Source organism: Mus musculus, chromosome X (genome assembly GCF_000001635.26).
Source record: "Mus musculus strain C57BL/6J chromosome X, GRCm38.p6 C57BL/6J".
Taxonomy (NCBI): domain Eukaryota; kingdom Metazoa; phylum Chordata; class Mammalia; order Rodentia; family Muridae; genus Mus; species Mus musculus.
In genome coordinates this window covers 17,418,312-17,443,231 of record NC_000086.7, presented here as the reverse complement: position 1 = coordinate 17,443,231, position 24,920 = coordinate 17,418,312, and the positions used below count along the sequence as shown (strand labels likewise).

Below are 24,920 nucleotides of genomic sequence, written 5' to 3'. Positions count from 1 at the left end.
AGTCTTTGGCGAGAAGTCTGGAGTAATTCTAATAGTCCTGCCTTTATATGTTACTTGACCTTTTTCCCTTACTGCTTTTAATATTCTATCTTTATTTAGTGCGTTTGTTGTTCTGATTACTACGTGTCTTGAGGAATTTCTTTTCTGGACCAGTCTATTTGGAGTTTGTAGTCTTTTTTTTTTTTTTATGTTCATGGGCATCTCTTTCTTTAGGTATGTGAAATTTTCTTCTATAATTTTGTTTAAGATATTTGCTGCCCCTTCAAGTTGAAAATCTTCATTCTCATCTACTTCTATTATCCGTAGGTTTGGTCGTCTCATTGTGTCCTGGATTTCCTGGATGTTTTGAGTTAGGATCTTTTTGCATTTTGCATTTTCTTTGATTGTTGTGTCCATGTTCTGTATGGAATCTTCCGCACCTGAGATTCTTTCTTCCATCTCTTGTATTCTGTTCCTGATTTCTTTCCTAGGGTGTCTATCTCCAGAGTTGTCTCCCTTTGGGTTTTCTTCATTGTTTCTACTTTCATTTTTAGATCTTGGATGGTTTTGTTCAACTCCAGCCCCTGTTTGGTTGTGTTTTTCTGTAATTCTTTAAGGGATTTTTGTGTTTCTTCTACCTGTTTAGCAGTGTTTGCCTGTAGTTCTGTAAGGACTTCTACCTGTTTAGCAGTGTTCTCCTGTAATTCCTTGAGGGAATTTTGTGCTTCCTGTTTAAGGGCTTCTACATGTTTAGCAGTGTTCTCCTGTATTTCTTTAAGTGAGTTATTAATGCCCTTCTTAAAATCTTTTACCACCATCATAAGATATGATTTTAAATCTGCCTCTTGCTTTTCAGGTGTGTTGAGGTATTCAGGACTCGTTGTGGTGGGCGTACTGGGTTCTGATGATGCCCAGTGTTCTTGATTTCTGTTAGTAAGGTTCTTTTGTTTTGGTTTGGTTTGGTTTGGTTTGTTTATTTGTTTTGTTTTTTGAGACATGGTTTTGCTGTATAGCCCTGCCTGTCCTGGAACTCACTTTGTAGACCAGGCTGGCCTTGATCTCAGAAATCTGCCTGCCTCTGCCTCCCAAGTGCTGGGATTAAAGGCGTGCGCCACCACACCCAGTAAGATTCTTATGTTTGCTTTTGCCATCTGGTAATCTCTGGTTTTAGTGTTCAAGCTATCTCTGGCTAGAGCTTGATCCTCCTGTGATTCTGTTAGCCTCTGTCAGCACTCTTAGGAGTCCAGTGGTCAGAGCACTCTCCTCTTGTAGGGCAGGTGTCCATCAGTCTGGAGCTCTGATCCACCTCCTGAGTCCTGGGGTCCCTGTAGGCCAATTCCCTCTGGCAAGGAAGGTGCCCAGGGATCTGAGTCTCAGCTCCACCACCTGACTGTGGATGAAGGCCAGATGAGTCCCTGACCAAGAAGCTCTGTTGCTTCTATTGCCCACGTGCTCTCGGGTGATCAGGAGGTCCTGGATGTGCTAGGGGGTCCTGTGGAGCTGAGAGTCCTCTGGTGCCCTAGACGCCCTCGGCTAGCTTCACGCAGAAGATGGTGGGGCTGACCCCGACCTGAATGGGTCAGAAGGGGTTCCTCCATCCCTGTTCCTGCTGGCACAAGACCCTCTTTGGTGCTGATGTTGCTTTCCACTCACCCATGATCTGGAGGTGAAGCCAAGGTCCTGCGGCGTGGAGAACACTCTGGAGCCCTTCGTGGCCTCCGCTGGGCTCAGAAGGAAGATCGAGGTCCTATTTTCAAGCTACTCGAAGTGTGGAATGTCTCTTCCTGTTGCCTTCAGATCAAGATGTAAAACTTTCAGCTCTTTCTTCAGCACCATGTCATCATGGAAAATGCTATACTTCCCACCATGATGATAATGGACAGAACTTCTGATACCAAGCCAGCCCCAATTAAATGTTTACCTTTTATAAGCATTACATTGTTTATGGTGTCTCTTCACAGCTATGGAAACCAATACCTAAGATGTAATCATGGGAGAAACTGAGTTGGTTAGAGGGACATAGGAATTCACTGTGTTAGTTTCCCAGCTGTTTACAAATCTATAGTTGTAATGTAAAAAGTTTTAAAATTGTTAAATGAGCTGAAATGAAAATTGATGAGATAAATTGATGAGCTGAATTTAAGAACTTAGTTAAAGAAAATACAAACTAACCCCAGAGTATAGAAGAATGGAAATAATAAAGCTAAGTAATAAAAGGCAGACAACAGAGTAAATTAAAAAGCTAAGAATTAATTTAATATAATGTATTATGGAAGGGCATAAATACTGGCAAACTCTTGTAATTCTAGCACTCAAGAGAGATGGAGACAGGAAGACAGAGGATTCAAAATGTTCCTTGGCTACCTAATTTAAGACCAGCATGGCCTGCATAAGATCCTGCCTCAAAACAAAACATTCAAACAAACAAAAAAACCCCAGATAATTCTATAAAAATTATGATGTCAAAATGTTAAATTTCGAGTAGCAAAATATGGAAGAAATATAACCAACCCAACTTAACTGAAATATAGAAAATTTGGGTAGTCCTATAAGCCCTGAGGGGGTAAATAACTATATGAACATTATACCCATGTGGTTTGTAGTGTTTCACTAAACATTCAAAAAAGAAATCCATCCAATGTTGTAAAAATTCTTTCACGTAATAGAAGTAGTGTTCTAGCTTTCCAAGTATCACAAAGTTATCAAAACCATATCAAGCAGAAATAGAAGAGAAATGTGTAAAAATAGGGCTAGGGTATGGCTCAGTGCTTGTCTAGAATGCACAAAGTACTGGTTTACATTCCCAATATTGTTTAATGAACTGTTTTTATTCATTAGTAAAGGCAGAAAAAAATGTAATAAAAGCATTTGTTGCAATTTAATCTCTGTTAGAATAAAATTACCTAACAATATAGGAAGAAAAGATAACATAATAAAAGTTTTTACCAGACACAAAAACAGTATAGTGCTTAAACTATATAGAGAAGATCAAGAGTAGCTTAGACACTCCTGTAAAAGAGTAATATAGTTAGGTTGAAGGAGTCCAGAGAGGTAGACCAATGGAACAGAATTGAAGACCCAGAGATGAACCCACACACCTATGGTCACTTGATCTTTGACAAGGGAGCTAAAACCATCCAGTGGAAAAAAGACAGCATTTTCAACAAATGGTGTTGGCACAACTGGCAGTTATCATGTAGAAGAATGAGAATTGATACATTCTTATCTCCTTTTAGAAAGCTCAAGTCTAAGTGGATCAAAGAATTCCACATAAAATCAGAGACACTGAAATTTATAGAGGAGAAAGTGGGGAAAAGCCTGGAAAATATGGGCACAGGGGGAAATTCCTCAACACAACAGCAATGGCCTGTGGTGTAAGATCAAGAATTGACAAATGGGACCTCATAAAATTGCAAAGCTTCTGTTAGGCAAAAGATACGGTCAATAAGACAAAAAGGCCACCAACAGATTGGGAGAGAATTTTTACCAATCTTAAATCTGATAGGGGATTAATATCCAATATATACAAAGAGCCCAAGAAGATGAACTCCAGAAATTCAAATAACCACATTAAAAATGGGGCTCAGAGCTAAACAAAGAATTCTCATCTGAGGAATACCGAAGGACTTAGAAGCACTTGAAAAAATGTTCAACATCCTTAATCATCAGGGAAATGCAAATCAAAACAACCCTGAGATTCCACCTCACATCAGTCAGAATGGCTAGGATCAAAAATTCATGTGACAGCAGATGCTGGCGAGGATGTGGAGAAAGAGGAATACTCCTCCATTGCTGGTGGGATTGTGAGTTTGTACACCCACTGTGGAAATCAGTGTGGCGTTTTCTCAGAAAACTGGACATTGTACTACAGGTATATCCGGTAATACCTCTTTTGGGCATATACCCAGAAGATGTTCCTACCGGTAATAAGGACTCATCCAGTATGTTTATAGCAGCTTTATTTATAATAGCCAGAAGCTGGAAAGAACCCAGATGTCCCTCAATAGAGGAATGGATTCAGAAAATGTGGTACATTTACACATTGGAGTACTACTCAGTTATTAAAAACAATGAAGTTATGAAATTCTTGGGTAAATTGATGTGTCTGGAGGATATCATCCTGAGTGAGGCAACCCAATATCAAAAGAAGTCAGTTTATATGCACTCACTGATAAGTGGCTATTATCCCAGAATCCTAGAATACCCAAGATACAACTTACAAAACACAAGAAAATCAAGAAGGAAGACCAACGCATGGATACGTCATTCCTCCCTAGAATAGGGAATAAAATATCCATGGAAGGAGTTGCAGAGACAAATTTTGGATCTAAAACAAAGGATGGTCCATCCCATAATCAGCCACCAAATGCAGATACTATTGGCATATGCCAGCAAGATTTTGCTGAAAGGACCCCGATATAGCTGTCTCCTGTGAGGCTTTGTCAGTGACTGGCAAATACAGAAGTGGATGCTCACAGTCATCTATAGGATGGAGCACAGAGCCCCCAATGGAAAAGCTAGAGAAAGCACCCAAGGAGCTGAAGGGGTGTGCAACCCTATAGGTGGAACAATAATATGAACTAATCAGTACCCCTAGAGCTCGTGTCTCTAGCTGCTTATGTAGCAGAAGATGGCCTGTTTGGCCATCATTGGGGAGAGAGTCCCCTTGGTCTAGCAAACTTTATATGCCCCAGTACAGGCGAATGCCAGGGCCAAGAAGTGGGAGTGAGTGGATAGGGGAGCAGGGTGGGGGGAGGGTATAGGGGACTTTTGGGATAGCATTTAAAATGTAAGTAAAGAAAATATCTAATAAAATTTTTATAAAAAAGGAAGAAAAAAAGAAAGAAAATAGGACCTCAAAGCTCATCCCCACAATGATACACTTCTTTCAACAAGATCATACCTACTCCAAGAAGGCAACACTTTCTTGGTACCACTCCCTGTGAACCAAGTTTTCAAACACTTGGAGTCTATGGGGGAACAAACCTATTCAAACCACTACTATAACCATGGCACAATATCCAGGAAAACAATGTTGATGCAATGTATGTATATACATTTTTGTCACATATATTAATGTATGTAACTCCCATCACAATCAAGAATAAACAATATTTCCAGCCCTGCAGAGATCTTTTTCCTGCTACTTTTTAGTAGTCACATCAATCCCTCCTACATCATCTCCCATCCCTAATTCTAATTAACTACAAAATTGTTTGTCTTCATAGCTGTGTGAGTGTAATATATTCTGCACTCTTATGCACAGGTAATTGTAGGGCATGAGATTATTTTTATGGACATATCTCCTGGAAGCTTATTTCATCTCTTTGAAAGCTGTAAAAAGACCTCTGCCTTTTCATGTTCCTCCCTGGGCTTGAGGAACACCCAGAAGACAGATGCTACTGCACTATGTAAGCAATGGTGACTCGGAACTCTGACTGGTAGACTGCAGGTCTCAGAAACCATTAAGAAATCAGTGCTAAAGGAAGAATTCAGATGGATGCCTTGGAGGCCATAAGTAGCTGAGAGTAACTCATTCGTCTATCCACAGCACAGGACAGATTGTCATCATTGTGGAGATCTGAACAATAACACTAACATTGTCCTGAATGCCACCATTACTTATTGCTCCTGTTGCATCATCTAGGGCCTTGCTGAGGATGGACAGAAAAGTCCTCCTGTTCTGGTGGGTGTATCTAGCTCTTGCACCTGCTTCTTAATCCTTTTCAGCCATATAACTTGCCCCCTTAGCAGTTACTAAATCTGGTTCTTTGCCCAAATGACCAAGCACTTCATTCTTGCTGCATGAGAAGTAGTAGTAGTTGTAGTAAGAATATCAGTTGCACAGCCTATCACTAGTCCAGCTTCTCCAGGATATGTTGCTCCACATTGCAAGGAAGCTGATATCTGTCCAGGCCCTCTTAGTAAATCCTATACATCAAAGAAGATATAAATGTCTTTCTTATTCCTTCTTGGTGAAACATAGGTAGAATGATAGTCTCAAAGGTGATGAGGTAAGCTGAGCCTCTCTTACATTCTTCCTCAGGATTCATAAAGCTCAGAGAAGACTGAGTTCTGAATCCCTTAGAGCCATTGAAAGTTGACTTGTGTATCTCAATAGGTGCTGTGATAAGTTAATGCTCACCAAAGCCCTGGGTTTGATTTCTGCACACCAACAGAGAAAATACCAATGTCTACCTATTCTTGATTCTGTAGCCCAACATAGTTAAGGAATCATTTGGGTAGGATTAATGGCTTTACCTGGGTACATGAAGTCAACCCAGCCTTGGAAATGCAGTGGGTACCTGTATCAGAGGCCAGTGATTTGGGTTGCGACTTTTCTTGGACCAGGTAGGATATGTGCTGCTGCCTCCTGATGGGCAAGGCAAAAGATGCCTAGGGATGTTTCTTCCCAATTATTCTGGGAATTCATTGCTGCCTTGAGATGTAGAAACAACAGAGATTTTGCAGTTCTGAAAAGGAACTGCAATAAATGCTCTGATGAGTTGTTATGCTCAGAGGGTTCACTAGCTGCTGGGACATCCTCCGCATATTACCTAAAGATTTTATTGTCATAGATGATCTCCTCCAGGGCTACATCCTCTGAAGACCCACTCCATTTTAAGTAGTCATTTGCAAGTTGGAGGCAGATGAGAAACCGTGGGGCTGGCCAGGCCTCTTGGTACCCTAAACCTCTATCTTCTTCATGCTTCTCATTCACCTTCAGCTCTGCCTCTGAGTCAAAGGCAAAGCCAGAGATGTTATAACCATGCTTCATGTATCAGTTATGGTTCTCTAGAGGAACAGAACTGATAGAATGAATATATTTTACTGTGTTTATTAAAGTGGCTTACAAGCTGTGGCTAAGCCAATCCAACAATGGCTTTTTATCAATAGAAAGTCCAAGAAATCATACACAAGGGTTTGTGTTCAGTTCATAAGGCTGGAAAACCAGTCTCAGCTAGTCTTCACTATATGAAAGAATCCCAAAGCAGTAGGCTTTAATTCAGGTGAAAAAGTGAACTTGCCAGCAAGACTGGAGGCTAAGCTGGCCTATGTTCTTTTTATAGGTGGTTACAAAAAAGTGTGGCCTAGATTAAAAGTGGATCTTCCCACCTCAGAATATCTGGATTGCAGGTGAGTCTTCCTACTTCAAATGATTTAATTAAGAAAACTCCCTCACAGGTCTACCCAGCTACTTGGTTTTAGTTAATTGTGGAAATAATAAAGTTGACAATCAGAAATAGTTATCACATTTCTTCTACTTGAGCCTTAGAGGAATTTCTGTCATGTTGATAGCTCAGAACTGTCACCAGCCAACTGGGGATTCATGGAGCAACAGTGAGGACCCTGGTTTAATTATATTTTCAGTGTATGTGTGCTATGACTTAGGTTTTTGCACTCATTGGCATATGATTCATCAACCTTCACATACACATGTTGCCTGAGATCTTACTGATGAACTCGGTCTTCTGTTCACCTCCAAAGCTGACGGGGACAGACATGAACAACTGCAATTCAGGAAATAGTACTCTGTAGTACTCACTGGAAGGAGGCTCTGGTAGTTTCAGATTGCATTCTTTGCATGATGGAAGTCTTGGCCTTATACTTGGATACTGATTTGATGGACGCTCATGTCTGGGATGGGAAAGAAATTTGACTTTCTGAGAGCACCAGCTTTAGCTAGTATGAAGCAAATTCTCAGTTATCCCTGTTGATCACATCCCATTCAAGGTCTATTGGCAACCCAAACACTACAGATACATTGTGGATCTCTAAGACACTTTCCCAATCCTGGAACAATTGATGTCTGATTCTTTATAGATACCAGGGTAGCAGAGATATGGGAATACCTCATGATATACCTCATATATGCACCTCATGATACACCTCCCAAACCACTTCATGATATTCATCCTTCTGCAGTCTGAAGGCCTAGCTCCCTGTTCTGCTCCTTAGAATTGGACACCAATGTATACTGTACCAGGATCATGGGCTTTTCATTGTTGTCAACACTGATCTCTTCTTAAAATGCAGCAGTCCCTGAAAAAGAAGCAACCACAGATAGAAATGTTTAGGGCCTGGTAAGGTTGTAGGGCTGTGGAATGCCATTGCTGGGACATCCACAGGTAGGCTCAATAGGTTCTTGATTTAGATTCCACATATCACATGATGTTGCCTGCAGCATAGGATGGTACCTGTTCCCTCAGCCTTTTAACTTGCTTTTCATTGACTAAGCACAGCATGGATATATTAATATGTACACTATCGTGTGTGTGTGTTGATATGGATAGAAGTTCAAGACCAGACTGGGAAATTTAATGGAAATGTGTCTCAAATTTAAAAAAAAATGGAGGGCCAGGGAGCTGGCAAGTTGTCCCACTGGTTAAAGGCCTTGCTCCTAAGACTAACAACCTGACTTTGATACCTACAATCTGCATAGTGGAAGGAGAGAATTGACTTCTGTAAGTTGTCCTCTGACTCCTACAGGTGTGCATTGTATGTGCACATAAACACATCAAATAAAAAATTTTTAAAAATTAAACTGAAGTTAGGGATTTAGCTATGCGCAAAAGTACTTATATAGCATGTAGAAAGTTCTGAGTTAAATCACTAGTTCTAGCAAAATAAGTTATTTGGGAAATGGTCTGTTGCAATAAATCTCCAACCCAAATATGTCCCAGCAATGAAAACAGAACTCAATTAATATGAATACATGCTGTGCACCTAGATTGAGCAGACCTATTGCTACACTACCATCTTCCACATCTATGAGACCCCTTAAAACTTGCAGTTTCTCCAGGCCATGTGCTTCTGCTCTGCTTTTCTTCCTCCTCCTCCTCTGTGTCCTCAACCTCTTCCATTTTCTCCTTCTTCTCACTCTACCTTCTGCTCCACCTTCTCTTTTATCTGCCCAATCATCAGCTTTCCTTTGTTTTACAAATTAAGGTGGGAAGCAGGTTTACAGGAAATCACCTGAGTCCTGACTCATTCCTTGTTAGCTCACAAGAGAATGGAATTAACATCAAATATAATTAGCTCCAGGGCTATCCACAACAATGGTCCCTCTTCTCTATTTTTGAACTTTTTGGGGTAGATTTCATAGTACTGCTTTTTAAAAATGTTTAATGAAATTTTCCTGGAATTCATGTTTGATAGAATTGATATGGGTTTGGGGATTACTTTCTTGAGAGTTTTAAAGTTACCAATTCAATTTCTCTAGTATTTAAAGAATTATTCTAATTATCTATTTCATATTGGCCAAGCTGCTATAACACATGCTTTTAAAGAAATTGGTCTTTTTCCTAATTACTTGATCAAATGCATGTGTGTAGAGTTGGTCACGTTATGCCTATTTTATTCTTTTAATATCTGCAGGGACTGTAGTGATATCCTGTGTGGTATTAGTAATCTGTGCCATTTCTTTGTTTGTATTTGTATACTTTGCTAGGACTCTGTGATCTCACTTCAAAGATCCTGCTTCACCTTATTGATTGTTTTCCAGTGTTTTTCTGTTTGAAATTTCATTGATTTTTGCTTTCATCTGTATTGTATCTTCTGGTTTATTTTGTCTTTCTTATTAATATTTTTTAAAAATTACTGAGGCCAGGATCTCAACGTGTAGTTCAGGCTAATCTCATATTCAGCCTCCATAGTAGGTACTCCACACTATGCCTATTGCCTTCATGTTTTCTTTTTTTCCCCAGGTCCGGGATTGAAACCAGGAACTCTCTAATGATAGGCAAATGTCGTACCACTATATCACACCCTCAGTCCATACATAGGTTTTTAAAGGAGATTGGGTGACTGATTTGAGACTTTTCCTCTTTTTGATATAAGTAACTATTATAATCTAACATTTTCCCCTCTTAGCACTAGTTTAGCATCTCACAATTTTTGATCCATTCTCTATTTACTTTCATTGAACTAAGCCTATTTTTGTAAATTTTGAGTCTTTGTTATTTGGAAGTGTGCTTTTTGCTTTTAGGTTCATTGGTAAGAGAGAAAAGGCAACTTTGTCTCAGTAATAATAGAAATCAAACTGAGACAGTAAAGGGGCAAACATTCCAGGCAAATCTTTAATTGAATGTCAATATCCCTCTTATGCCAGAATTTGAGAAGCAGCAGCAGAAGGAGTTCCCAGCAGGCTTAGCTACAGAAACCTGTATCAAACAACAAACAAACAAAACAAGATATTAAGGGGGAAGGGAGAATAATGGGGAGAGGGATAATTGGGGAGGGCATGGAAGGGGAAGAAACAAGAGGGGGTGAGGAAGTTATAACTAGCATTAAGGATACTTAGAAAGGCCATATTAGATGGAACACAGGGGCCCCCCATGGAGGAGCTAGAGAAGTACCCAAGGAGCTGAAGGGGTCTGTAACCCTATAAGAGGAACAGCAATATGAACTAACCAGAACCTCCTGAGCTTGTGTCTCTAGCTGCATATGTAGCAGAAGATGGCCTAATCGGCCATCATTGGGAGGAGAGGCCCTAGGTCTTGCAAAGATTATATGCCCCAATACAGGGGAATACCAGGGCCAGGAAGCAGGAGTGGGTGGGTTGGAGAGCAGGGTGGGGGGAGGCTATAAGGGACTTTTGGGATAGCATTTAAATTGTAAATGAATAAAATATCTAATAAAAAATTGTTTAAAAAAAGGCCATATTTTTAAAAATCCCTATGATTTTATAAATTTGCACGTATGCAATACTTTAAAGGGAGCTACTCTACAGGGGGCATAACGGTTCTCCCAGAAGTTTGGAGAAGTAGAAATTGAATGCGATTGAAATAAATTATGTGCATATATGAAATTGTCAATCAATAAAAATATTAAATAAAAGGGGATTTAAAAAAGCTTTAATTGAAAGGAAAAGGGATCCAGGAGAAGAGATACTGCATTGCAATGAGATTTAGACTAGTCCCAATTAGAGGAAGAGGAAGGTGCTTATATCTGATGCTAAAGTGGTTAACACTTTGCAGTTAGTTGTAAGAATGGCAGGTTTAAAGAATTATCCTCATCATTTAAGAGATTTCCTTTTTCATTGTGTAATATAGCCAGTGGATTTTCTATCCTATTTGTGTTTGTGCAGTTCTGTGTTTGTGCATGTGTGCATGCATGTACATGCGTGCACTTGCTTGTGTGTGTGTGTGTGTGTGTGTGTACCATATGCATGGGGGGCATTCAGAGGCCAAAGTTTAACATCAGATATCTCCCTTGATTGTTCTTCCCCTTTTTGAGACAGTGTCTGACCTACAGCTCATAAGTTCAGCTATGCTGCCTGGCCAAGAAGCCCCAAGATCCATCTGTCTTCATCCTTCTGGTGCTGTGGTCATAGATGCACAAACTCACATACTTTACTTTTCCACAGATGCTAGGCCTCTGAACTTAAGTCCTCATGCTTGCATGGCAAGCACTTTACTGACAAAGTCTTTCTCCAAGCCATTTATCTTCAATTGATAGGAGGAGGGTGGGGATTGTGATCACATATACTTTTGCTAATATGAGATGTTTTAATTTGTTAAAATAAATAAATTTTATTATTTTTTAAAGATGATCTCCTTTTTAAATTTTATGTGCCAGAGTGCTTTGCTTGCAAGTATGTACCTGTACCATGTGTGTACTTGTTCCCCATAGAAGAGAGAAAAGGATCTTAGATCCTCTGGAATTGGATCCTCTGTATGTTCTATATGGTTGTGAGCCACCACGTGGGTGCTTAGAGACAAACCAGATTACTCTGCAAGGGTGTCCAGTGCTCTTAACTACTGACCTGTCTGTTCAGTCTTGTTTGGCTAGCTTTTGAGACAGAGTCTCATCCAAATAATGGTCAGTGTGCCTGACCTATCTCAGACTTAAGGTACTCTTTTTGTAGTAGTCCCAGGTAAGGGAATTTCTTCAGATGTGATTGATAAGCCCATCTGTCTGATGTTTCTGTTATGACTTGGTATATTCCTGGGTGTGGTTGTTACTGGCACACATAAGAGATTAGTTTGTGCTTTTAGGTGTTCTGGCTGATGGTTGCTGCTTTACTTGTATAGACAGGACATAGAATCATTATGCCATTACATGTACACTCAAAAATGGAGTAATTCAGGTTAAAACTGTTTTTTTTGTAAAATGGAATGGATGCTGGCTAGGCATAACGTAAAGTTACTATCCTGTACAACATAAGTTACCCAGAGCAGGCCATGCCTATTCTGTTCTAATGTCCACTGTTGCAGCCTTTAAATTTTGATTATTATATTTTCCAGTTCTTAAGTCTCCATCCAATTCCTGACTGACACTTTCTGTTACATTGCTTAGACTTTTGTATTTTCTCACTGTGTTTCTATTATCTTTATAATTGTTCCTTGAAGTATATTTCATTCCCATTCCTTTAATTCAATTATTTGTTAATATCTTTTTTTTTTTTTTTTTTTTTTTTTTTTTTTTTTTTTTTTTGAGCCAGGGTTTCTCTGTATAGCCCTGGCTGTCCTGGAACTCACTTTGTAGACCAGGCTGGCCTCGAACTCAGAAATCCGCCTGCCTCTGCTTTCTGAGTGCGCCACCATGCCCGGCTATTTGTTATATCTTATTGCTGGCTTCTGTTAATGACCTATTCTTATTGAAGTTGGTTTCTTTCTGCATAGCATGGCACTTCTCATTTGTACCCTGAATGTTTTCAGTATTTATGATTACAATGGTTTGAATGAGAATGCCCCCCATAGTCTTGCATTTGAACAGTTGGTCCTCAGTTGGTGGTTGTATTTGGGAAGGTTCAGGAGGTATAGTCTTGCTGGAGGAAGTATTCCACTGGGAGTGGGCTTTGAGAGCTTAAAGATTTTCCTCATTTTTATTTATTTACTTTTTGTTCTTTCTGCCTTCTGCTTGTGGTTTAATATGTGAACCCTATGCTTCTCACTCCTGCCACCTTGCCTGCCAATTGCTGCTATTTTCCCCTTACCATGATGGACTCTTACCCTTATAGAAATGTAAGCCAAATAAACCTTTTCTTCTATAAAGAGCCTTGCTTGTGGTATTTTATCACAGTAATAGAAAAGTAAGAAATACAATGACACACTGGATCTTAATTAATTCTCTTTTAGTAGTAATCTATGATTTCATACTTTCAGGTCGTATTGGTTACTTCTGTCATTACTATGACAAAATACCTTATAAAAATAACTTAAGAAAAGTTTTCTTTCATCTTACAGCCATCCATGTTGCAGCATACATCATTGCTTCCTTTCCTCTTCATTCCCAAATAATATTGCATTGTATGGTTATGCTACATTTTAGCTATCAGTCAATGGACCTGGGGAGTGTTTCCACTTTGTGAATATTCACTATTGTGAATAATGTTCCTATGAGCATACATGTACAAGTTTTTACGTGAACATAATTTTCCATTTCTCCTGAATATACTATTAAGAGTGCAGTTTTTGGGTCACTTGGTAACTTTATAGTGAATGTTTTGAGAAACTACTACATCATTTTTCATGGAGGCTATGTCACTTTCCATTCCTATTGCCAGTGTGTAAACCTTCTAATTTTCTACATCCTTGTCAACCCATCTTTGTTAGAATCTTTCTACGGTAGCTGCCCCGATTAGGTGAAATGTTATCTTCTTTTGGTTTTGACTTTCATCAAACATTTGTTAACATTTAATTAGTTAACATTAATTGTGCTTATTGTACAATTGTGTATGGTCTCTGGAGAAACATTTACTGAAATCCTTCCTTGTTTTTTGAATATTGGGATCAGTGGGGACTGGCAAGATGGTTCAGATAAAAGATAACCTGACCTCCATCCCCAGGACCCACAGTGGTGGAAAGAACTGATTCCTCTGGTTATCCTTTAACTTCCACATGCATGTCATGGTATACTTGAGCACAGGCATGCACATATATGAACAAACACATCTAAAAAAATAAAATGTAACTTAAAATTGAGATATTTAGCCGAATGGTGGTAGTATAAGCCTTTAATCCCAGCAATCGAGAGGCAGAGACAGGCAGATCTCTGAGTTCAAGGCCAGCCTGTCCTACAAAGAGAGTTCCAGGATAGCCAAGGCTACATATAGAAAACCTGTTTTGAAAAAACAAAATAAAATTTGAGATATTTGTGGTTTTGCTTTTGCTGTTGAATTACAAATCCTTCATAAGCGACCAGATTTGGAAATATTTCTCCCATTATATTTGACTGTCCTCTCACTCTCTCTCCTCTCTCTCTCTCTCTCACTCGCTCTCTCTCTCTCTCTCTCTCTCTCTCTCTCTCTCTCTGCTGGATATGGAAACCACAGCCTCATACATGCTAGACCTGTTCTTTGCCTCTTCTTCTACCTCTACCTCTTCCTATTTCTCTTCCTCTTCATTCTTCTGTGTGGTTTGTCTTTAAGACAAGGGCTTTCCACTATGGTCCAGGGTAGCCTACAACTTGCAGTTGTTATGGTTAATGTATTTTCAGTTTAAATTACTGTGTTTAAAGGCCTATAAATATAGTTGCTTCTAACCTGGAAGCTCCACTTGCTCAAGGACAGATAACTTCCAGGAATGCTGGGGGCTATTCTTATAATTGCCTGGCCTTGTTTGTGCAAGGTAATAGTCACAATATTGATGCTTCTGCTTCTGTAAAAAAAAAAAACAAAACAAAACAAAAACCAAACAAATAAAAGTCTTGCTTGCTTGAGACCAAGACATCTGTTTGCTAACTGATCCCTTGATTGCAGGATGCATGACTGCACATTAACAGAATGTAACCTTCTGATTAAGGATGTATAACCTTATGTGTCTTTTTTTTTTTTAGAGAAATCCCTGACTAATGTGGCTCAGCACTACATTTTGGTATCCCGAGTCCCGGGAGTATTCCTAGTGCCAGTATCTGAATTATATTCGTGATCAGATTAATGAATCCCTGAATGACTCCAAACCCATAACACAGTCATTCTGTCTTATTCTTCCCAGAGTTGGGATTACAGGCATATGCCTTCGTGCTTAGTGATATTATCCTTTGATAGAAACAAAATTATTAAATTGTAATGAAGTTCATGTATCTATTTCTTCTTTTTGTTGCTTGTACTCTTCTTGGTATACAAATTCACTGACAAATTCAAGGCCATGAAAGACTCACTCTTATATTAAATAATTTTAAGTACACTACATTTAGGTCTGAGGTTCCTTTCAGGGTTATTTTTTTGTGTGGTAAGGCATAAGAGTGGAACTTAATTCTTTTGTATGTGGATATCCAGTTCCATTAGTACCATTTATTGAAAGGACTTCTTTTTCTCTGAATTGTCTTGACACCATTGTCAAAAATCAGAGCTAGGGGTACAGTTGAATGGTAGAAAACTTGTCTGGTGTGTGTGAGGTCCTGTGTTTGATTCTCAGCATGGAGGGGAAAAAACTAACTGACTGTAAACATCAATATTTATTTCTAGGCTTTTATTCCATTGTTCAGTATGTCTATCTTAATGTTTGTACTATATATACGTGTGTGTGTGTGTGTGTGTGTGTGTGTGTGTGTGTGTGTGTGTGTGTGTTTGTGCAGCTCTCAATTACTCTAACTTTGTAGTAAGTATTGAAATCTGATATTTGGGGCTTAAAGCAGGAGATGGTGACTCACATTTGTAATCCTAGTTCTCAGTCAGAGAAGGAGGGTTTCCAGCTCCAAGTCATCTTAAGATATATTTTGAGTCCTAGGCCAGGATACAGGGATAAGATCTTTCTTAAAAGGATGGTCAACAAATCAATTAATTAACTGGGGACTGAGAATGTAGCTCAGTGACAGTGTGCTTAAGATTCTGATGTCTATCTCTAATACTAAAAAATACAAAGGTAAGACAATAAAACTGTCATGACAATTGAGTCCTTCAACTTGTGTATATGTATGGGTGCTTTTGCCTATATAAATTTCTGTGTACCTTGTGCACATGGTACTTACAGATACCAGAAGAGGGCATCTGATCCCTGGAACTGAAGTTACAGACATTAGTGATTTGCCATTTAGGTCCTGGGAATTAAATCCTGGTCCTTGCAAGAGCAACAAGTGTTATTAATTGCTGGACCATACCACTAGCCCTTAACTTTGTTGTTTATAATTATTAGTTAGAGTTATTTATGGTGGTACATGCATGCAATCCCTGAATTTAGGAGACGGAGACAGGAGAATCAAAAGTTTGAGACCTGATAAACAGCTCCAGTGAAGTAGCTGGATATAAAATTAACTCAAACAACTCAATGGCCTTTCTCTACAAGAAAGGACAAACAGACTGAGAAAGAAATTAGGGAAAGAACACCCTTCACAATAGTCACAAATAATATAAAATACCTTGGCGTGCTTCTAACTAAGGAAGTGAAAGATCTGTATGATAAGAACTTCAAGGCTCTGGAGAAAGAAATTAAAGAAGATCTCAGAAGATGGAAAGATCTCCCATGCTCATGGATTGGCAGGATCAATATAGTAAAAATGGCTATCTTGCCAAAAGCAATCTACAGATTCAATGCAATCACCATCAAAATTCCAACTCAATTCTTCAATGAATTAGAAAGGGCAATCTTCAAATTTATCTGGAATAACAAAAAACTTAGGATAGCAAAAACTCTTCTCAATGATAAAAGAACCTCTGGTGGAATCACCATGCCTGACCTAAAGCTGTACTACAGAGCAATTGTGATAAAAACTTCATGGTACTGGTATAGTGACAGACAAGTAGACCAATGGACTAGAATTGAAGACCCAGAAATGAACCCACACACCTATGGTCACTTGATCTTTGACAAGGGAGATAAAACCATCCAGTGGATAAAAGACATCATTTTCAACAAATGGTGCTGGCACAACTGGCAGTTATCATGTAGAAGAATGTAAATTGATCCATTCCTATCTCCTTGTACTAAGGTCAAATCTAAGTGGATCAAGGAAATCCACATAAAACCAGAGACAGTGAAACTTATAGAGTAGAAAGTGGGGAAAAGCCTCAAAGATATGGGCAAAGGGGAAAAATTCTGAATAGAACAGCAATGGCTTGTGCTATAAGATGGAGAATCGACAAATGAAACCTCATAAAATTGCAAAGCTTCTGTAAGGCAAAAGACACTGTCAATAAGCAAAAAGGCCACCAACAGATTGGGAAAAGATCTTTACCTATCCTAAATCAGATAGGGGACTAATATCCAATATATATAAAGAACTCAAGACGGTGGACTCCAGAAAATCAAATAACCCCATTAAAAATGGGGCTCGCTTGCCAGCAGAGTCTTGCCCAGCACCCGCAAGGGCCCACACGGGACTCCCCATGGGATCCTAAGACCTCTGGTGAGTGGAACACAGCGCCTGCCCCAATCCAATTGCGTGGAACCTGAGACTGCAGTACATAGGGAAGCAGGCTACCCGGGCCTGATCTGGGGCACAAGTCCCTTCCGCTCGACTCGAGCCCCGGGCTACCTTGCCAGCAGAGTCTTGCCCAACACCCGCAAGGGTCCACACGGGACTCCCCACGGGATCCTAAGACCTCTGGTGAGTGGAACACAGCGCCTGCCCCAATCCAATCGCGTGGAACCTGAGACTGCGGTACATAGGGAAGCAGGCTACCCGGGCTTGATCTGGGGCACAAACCCCTTCCACTCCACTCGAGCCCCGGGCTACCTTGCCAGCAGAGTCTTGCCCAACACCCGCAAGGGCCCACACAGGATTCCACACGAGATCCTAAGACCTCTAGTGAGTGGAACACAACTTCTGCCAGGAGTCTGGTTCGAACACCAGATATCTGGGTACCTGCCCTGCAAGAAGAGAGCTTGCCTGCAGAAAATACTCTGCCGACTGAAACTAAGGAGAGTGCTACCCTCCAGGTCTGCTTATAGAGGCTAACAGAGACACCTGAAGAACAAGCTCTTAACAGTGACAACTAAAACAGCTAGCTTCAGAGATTACCAGATGGCGAAAGGCAAACGTAAGAATCCTACTAACAGAAATCAAGACCACTCACCATCATCAGAACGCAGCACTCCCACCCCACCTAGTCCTGGGCACCCCAACACAACCGAAAATCTAGACCCAGATTTAAAAACATTTCTCATGATGATGATAGAGGACATCAAGAAGGACTTTCATAAGTCACTTAAAGAATTACAGGAGAGCACTGCTAAAGAGTTACAGGCCCTTACAGAAAAGCAGGAAAACACAGCCAAACAGGTAGAAATCATTAAAGAAAAACAGGAAAAGACATCCAAACAGGTGATGGAAATGAACAAAACCATATTAGAACTAAAAGGGGAAGTAGACACAATAAAGAAAACCCAAAGCGAGGCAACGCTGGAGATAGAAACCCTAGGAAAGAGATCTGGAAACATAGATGCCAGCATCAGCAACAGAATACAAGAAATGGAAGAGAGAATCTCAGGTGCAGAAGATTCCATAGAGAACATCGACACAACAGTCAAAGAAAATACAAAATGCAAAAGGATCCTAACTCAAAACATCCAGGTAATGCAGGACACAATGAGAAGACCAAACCTACGGATAATAGGAATTGATGAGAATGAAGATTTTCAACTTAAAGGGCCAGCTAATATCTTCAACAAAATAATAGAAGAAAACTTCCCAAACATAAAAAAAGAGATGCCCATGATCATACAAGAAGCCTACAGAACTCCAAATAGACTGGACCAGAAAAGAAATTCCTCCCGACACATAATAATCAGAACAACAAATGCACTAAATAAAGATAGAATATTAAAAGCAGTAAGGGAGAAAGGTCAAGTAACATATAAAGGAAGGCCTATCAGAATTACACCAGACTTTTCACCAGAGACTATGAAAGCCAGAAGAGCCTGGACAGATGTTATACAGACACTAAGAGAACACAAATGCCAGCCCAGGCTACTATACCCGGCCAAACTCTCAATTACCATAGATGGAGAAACCAAAGTATTCCACGACAAAACCAAATTCACACAATATCTTTCCACGAATCCAGCCCTTCAAAGGATAATAACAGAAAAGAAGCAATACAAGGACGGAAATCACGCCCTAGAACAACCAAGAAAGTAATCATTCAACAAACCAAAAAGAAGACAGCAACAAGAACAGAATGCCAACTCTAACAACAAAAATAAAAGGAAGCAACAATTACTTTTCCTTAATATCTCTTAATATCAATGGACTCAATTCCCCAATAAAAAGACATAGACTTACGGACTGGCTACACAAACAGGACCCAACATTCTGCTGCTTACAGGAAACCCATCTCAGGGAAAAAGACAGACACTACCTCAGAGTGAAAGGCTGGAAAACAATTTTCCAAGCAAATGGACTGAAGAAACAAGCTGGAGTAGCCATTTTAATATCGGATAAAATCGACTTCCAACCCAAAGTTATCAAAAAAGACAAGGAGGGACACTTCATACTCATCAAAGGTAAAATCCTCCAAGAGGAACTCTCAATTCTGAATATCTACGCACCAAATGCAAGGGCAGCCACATTCATTAGAGACACTTTAGTAAAGCTCAAAGCATACATTGCACCTCACACAATAATAGTGGGAGACTTCAACACACCACTTTCTTCAAAGGACAGATCGTGGAAACAGAAACTAAACAGGGACACAGTGAAACTAACAGAAGTTATGAAACAAATGGACCTGACAGATATCTACAGAACATTTTATCCTAAAACAAAAGGATATACCTTCTTCTCAGCACCTCACGGGACCTTCTCCAAAATTGACCATATAATTGGTCACAAAACAGGCCTCAATAGATACAAAAATATAGAAATTGTCCCATGTATCCTGTCAGACCACCATGGCCTAAGACTGATCTTCAATAACAACATAAATAATGGAAAGCCAACATTCACGTGGAAACTGAATAATACTCTTCTCAATGATACCTGGGTCAAGGAAGGAATAAAGAAAGAAATTAAAGACTTTTTAGAGTTTAATGAAAATGAAGCCACAACGTACCCAAACCTATGGGACACAATGAAAGCATTTCTAAGAGGGAAACTCATAGCTCTGAGTGCCTCCAAGAAGAAACGGGAGACAGCACATACTAGCAGCTTGACAACACATCTAAAAGCCCTAGAAAAAAAGGAAGCAAATTCACCCAAGAGGAGTAGACGGCAGGAAATAATCAAACTCAGGGGTGAAATCAACCAAGTGGAAACAAGAAGAACTATTCAAAGAATTAACCAAACGAGGAGTTGGTTCTTTGAGAAAATCAACAAGATAGATAAACCCTTAGCTAGACTCACTAAAGGGCACAGGGACAAAATCCTAATTAACAAAATCAGAAATGAAAAGGGAGACATAACAACAGATCCTGAAGAAATCCAAAACACAATCAGATCCTTCTACAAAAGGCTATACTCAACAAAACTGGAAAACCTGGACGAAATGGACAAATTTCTGGACAGATACCAGGTACCAAAGTTGAATCAGGATCAAGTTGACCTTCTAAACAGTCCCATATCACCTAAAGAAATAGAAGCAGTTATTAATAGTCTCCCAACCAAAAAAAAGCCCAGGACCAGATGGGTTTAGTGCAGAGTTCTATCAGACCTTCAAAGAAGATCTAATTCCAGTTCTGCACAAACTATTTCACAAAATAGAAGTAGAAGGTACTCTACCCAACTCATTTTATGAAGCCACTATTACTCTGACACCTAAACCACAGAAAGACCCAACAAAGATAGAGAACTTCAGACCAATTTCTCTTATGAATATCGATGCAAAAATCCTCAATAAAATTCTCGCTAACCGAATCCAAGAACACATTAAAGCAATCATCCATCCTGACCAAGTAGGTTTTATTCCAGGGATGCAGGGATGGTTTAATATACGAAAATCCATCAATGTAATCCATTATATAAACAAACTCAAAGACAAAAACCACATGATCATCTCGTTAGATGCAGAAAAAGCATTTGACAAGATCCAACACCCATTCATGATAAAAGTTTTGGAAAGATCAGGAATTCAAGGCCCATACCTAAACATGATAAAAGCAATCTACAGCAAACCAGTAGCCAACATCAAAGTAAATGGAGAGAAGCTGTAAGCAATCCCACTAAAATCAGGGACTAGACAAGGCTGCCCACTTTCTCCCTACCTTTTCAACATAGTACTTGAAGTATTAGCCAGAGCAATTCGACAACAAAAGGAGATCAAGGGGATACAAATTGGAAAAGAGGAAGTCAAAATATCACTTTTTGCAGATGATATGATAGTATATATAAGTGACCCTAAAAATTCTACCAGAGAACTCCTAAACCTGATAAACAGCTTCGGTGAAGTAGCTGGATATAAAATAAACTCAAACAAGTCAATGGCCTTTCTCTATACAAAGAATAAACAGGCTGAGAAAGAAATTAGGGAAACAACACCCTTCTCAATAGTCACAAATAATATAAAATGTCTTGGCGTGACTCTAACTAAGGAAGTGAAAGAGCTGTATGATAAAAACTTCAAATCTCTGAAGAAAGAAATTAAAGAAGATCTCAGAAGATGGAAAGATCTCCCATGCTCATGGATTGGCAGGATCAACATTGTAAAAATGGCTATCTTGCCAAAAGCAATCTACAGATTCAATGCAATCCCCATCAAAATTCCAACTCAATTCTTCAACGAATTGGAAGGAGCAATTTGCAAATTTGTCTGGAATAACAAAAAACCTAGGATAGCAAAAAGTCTTCTCAAGGATAAAAGAACTTCTGGCGGAATCACCATGCCAGACCTAAAGCTTTACTACAGAGCAATTGTGATAAAAACTGCATGGTACTGGTATAGAGACAGACAAGTAGACCAATGGAATAGAATTGAAGACCCAGAAATGAACCCACACACCTATGGTCACTTGATCTTCGACAAGGGAGATAAAACCATCCAGTGGAAGAAAGACAGCATTTTCAACAATTGGTGCTGGCACAACTGGTTGTTATCGTGTAGAAGAATGCGAATTGATCCATACTTATCACCTTGTACTAAGGTCAAATCTAAGTGGATCAAGGAACTTCACATAAAACCAGAGACACTGAAACTTATAGAGGAGAAAGTGGGGAAAAGCCTTGAAGATATGGGCACAGGGGAAAAATTCCTGAACAGAACAGCAATGGCTTGTGCTGTAAGATCGAGAATTGACAAATGGGACCTAATGAAACTCCAAAGTTTCTGCAAGGCAAAAGACACCGTCAATAAGACAAAAAGACCACCAACAGAGTGGGAAAGGATCTTTACCTATCCTAAATCAGATAGGGGACTAATATCCAACATATATAAAGAACTCAAGAAGGTGGACTTCAGAAAATCAAATAACCCCATTAAAAAATGGGGCTCAGAACTGAACAAAGAATTCTCACCTGAGGAATACCGAATGGCAGAGAAGCACTTGAAAAAATGTTCAACATCCTTAATCATCAGGGAAATGCAAATCAAAACAACCCTGAGATTCCACCTCACACCAGTCAGAATTGCTAAGATCAAAAATTCAGGTGACAGCAGATGCTGGCGTGGATGTGGAGAAAGAGGAACACTCCTCCATTGTTGGTGGGAGTGCAGGCTTGTACAACCACTCTGGAAATCAGTCTGGCGGTTTCTCAGAAAATTGGACATGGTACTACTGGAGGATCCAGCAATACCTCTCCTGGGCATATATCCAGAAGATGCCCCAACTGGTAAGAAGGACACATGCTCCACTATGTTCATAGCAGCCTTATTTATAATAGCCAGAAGCTGGAAAGAACCTAGATGCCCCTCAACAGAGGAATGGATACAGAAAATGTGGTACATCTACACAATGGAGTACTACTCAGCTATTAAAAAGAATGAATTTATGAAATTCCTAGCCAAATGGATGGACCTGGAGGGCATCATCCTGAGTGAGGTAACACATTCACAAAGAAACTCACACAATATGTACTCACTGATAAGTGGATATTAGCCCCAAACCTAGGATACCCAAGATATAAGATACAATTTGCTAAACACATGAAACTCAAGAAGAATGAAGACTGAAGTGTGGACACTATGCCCCTCCTTAGATTTGGGAACAAAACACCCATGGAAGGATTTACAGAGACAAAGTTTGGAGCTGAGATGAAAGGATGGACCATGTAGAGACTGCCATATCCAGGGATCCACCCCATAATCAGCATCCAAACGCTGACACCATTGCATACACTAGCAAGATTTTATTGAAAGGACCCAGATGTAGCTGTCTCTTGTGAGACTATGCCGGGGCCTAGCAAACACAGAAGTGGATGCTCACAGTCAGCTAATGGATGGATCATAGGGCTCCCAATGGAGGAGCTAGAGAAAGTAGCCAAGGAGCTAAAGGGATCTGCAACCCTATAGGTGGAACAACATTATGAACTAACCAGTACCCCGGAGCTCTTGACTCCAGCTGCATATATATCAAAAGATGGCCTAGTCGGCCATCACTGGAAAGAGAGGCCCATTGGACTTGCAAACTTTATATGCCCCAGTACAGGGGAACACCAGGGCCAAAAAGGGGGAGTGGGTGGTCAGGGGAGTGGGGGTGGGTGGATATGGGGGACTTTTGGTATAGCATTGAAAATGTAAATGAGCTAAATACCTAATAAAAAATGGAAAAAATGGGGCTCAGAGCTAAACAAAGAATTCTCACCTGAGGAATACCGAATGGCTGAGAAGCACCTGAAAAAATGTTCAGCATCCTTAATCATCAGGGAAATGCAAATCAAAGCAAACCTGAGATTCCATCTCACACCAGCCAGAATGGCTAAGATCAAAAATTCAGGTGACAGCAGATGCTGGCAAGGATGTGGAGAAAGAGGAACACTCCTCCATTGTTGGTGGGATTTCAAGCTTGTACAACCACTCTGGAAATCAGTCTGGTGGTTCCTCAGAAAATTGGACATAGTACTAACAGAGGATGCAGCAATACCTCTCTTGGACATATATCCAGAAGATGTTCCAACTGGTAAGAAAGACAGATGCTCCACTATGTTCATAGCAACCTTATTTATAATAGCCAGAAGTTGGAAAGCACCCAGGTGTCCCTCAACAGAGGAATGGATATAGAAAACGTGGTACATTTACACAATGGAGTACTACTCAGCTATTAAAAACAATGAATTTATGAAATTCCTAGGCAAATGGATGGACCTGGACCCAATCACAAAAGAACTCACATGATATGTACTCACTGATAAGTGGATATTAGCCCAGAAACTTAGAATACCCAAGATATAAGATACAATTTGTAAAACACATGAAACTCAAGAAGAACGAAGACTAAAGTGTGGTCACTTTGCCCCTTCTTAGAATTGGGAACAAAACACCCATGGAAGGAGTTACAGAGACAAAGTTTGGAGCTGAGATGAAAGGATGGATCATCTAGAGACTGCCATACCCAGGGATCCATCCCATAATCAGCCTCCAAACGCTCCCACCATTGCATACACTAGCAAGATTTTGCTGAAAGGACCCAGATATAGCTGTTTCTTGTGAGGCTATGGCCGGGGCCTAGCAAACACAGAAGTAGATGCTCACAGTCAGCTATTGTATGGATCACAGGGCCCCCAATGGAGGAGATAGAGAAAGTATCCAAGGAGCTAAAGGGGTCTGCAACCTTATAGGTGGAACAACAATATGAACTAACCAGTAACTCCCAGAGCTTTTGTCTCTAGCTGTATATGTATCAGAAGAGAGCCTAGTCGGCCATCATTGTAAAGAGAGGCCCATTGGTCTTGCAAACTTCATATTCTTCAGTACGGGGAAAGCCAGGGCCAAAAAGTGGGAGTGGGTGGGTAGGGGAGTGGGTGGGGGCAGGTTATGGGGGACTTTTGGGATAGCATTGGAAATGTAAATGAAGAAAATACCTAATAAAAATGAAATTAAAAATACATTTTATTAGATATTTTCTTCATTTACATTTCCAATGCTGCCCTGAAAGTCCCCTAAACCCTCCCCCTTCTGCCCTTCTCCCCAA

At 39.9% G+C, this 24,920-nt stretch overlaps 2 long non-coding RNA genes across 4 annotated transcripts in view; one reads left to right on the top strand and one right to left on the bottom strand.

Annotated features, from left to right (window-relative positions):
- Positions 1 to 24,920, bottom strand: part of Gm35105 — a 203,063-nt gene that overhangs the window by 11,397 nt on the left and 166,746 nt on the right. For all 3 annotated transcript variants that reach the window (XR_001782853.2, XR_386908.4, XR_003953036.1), the window contains 2 exons: positions 7,964 to 8,022; positions 7,526 to 7,617 (listed from right to left, as the gene is read on the bottom strand). This is a non-coding gene — a long non-coding RNA (predicted gene, 35105). The remainder of the gene's footprint in view (positions 1 to 7,525; positions 7,618 to 7,963; positions 8,023 to 24,920) is intronic.
- Positions 1 to 24,920, top strand: part of Gm39497 — a 123,693-nt gene that overhangs the window by 73,759 nt on the left and 25,014 nt on the right. The window contains exon 2 of the long non-coding RNA XR_878072.1: positions 7,050 to 7,116. This is a non-coding gene — a long non-coding RNA (predicted gene, 39497). The remainder of the gene's footprint in view (positions 1 to 7,049; positions 7,117 to 24,920) is intronic.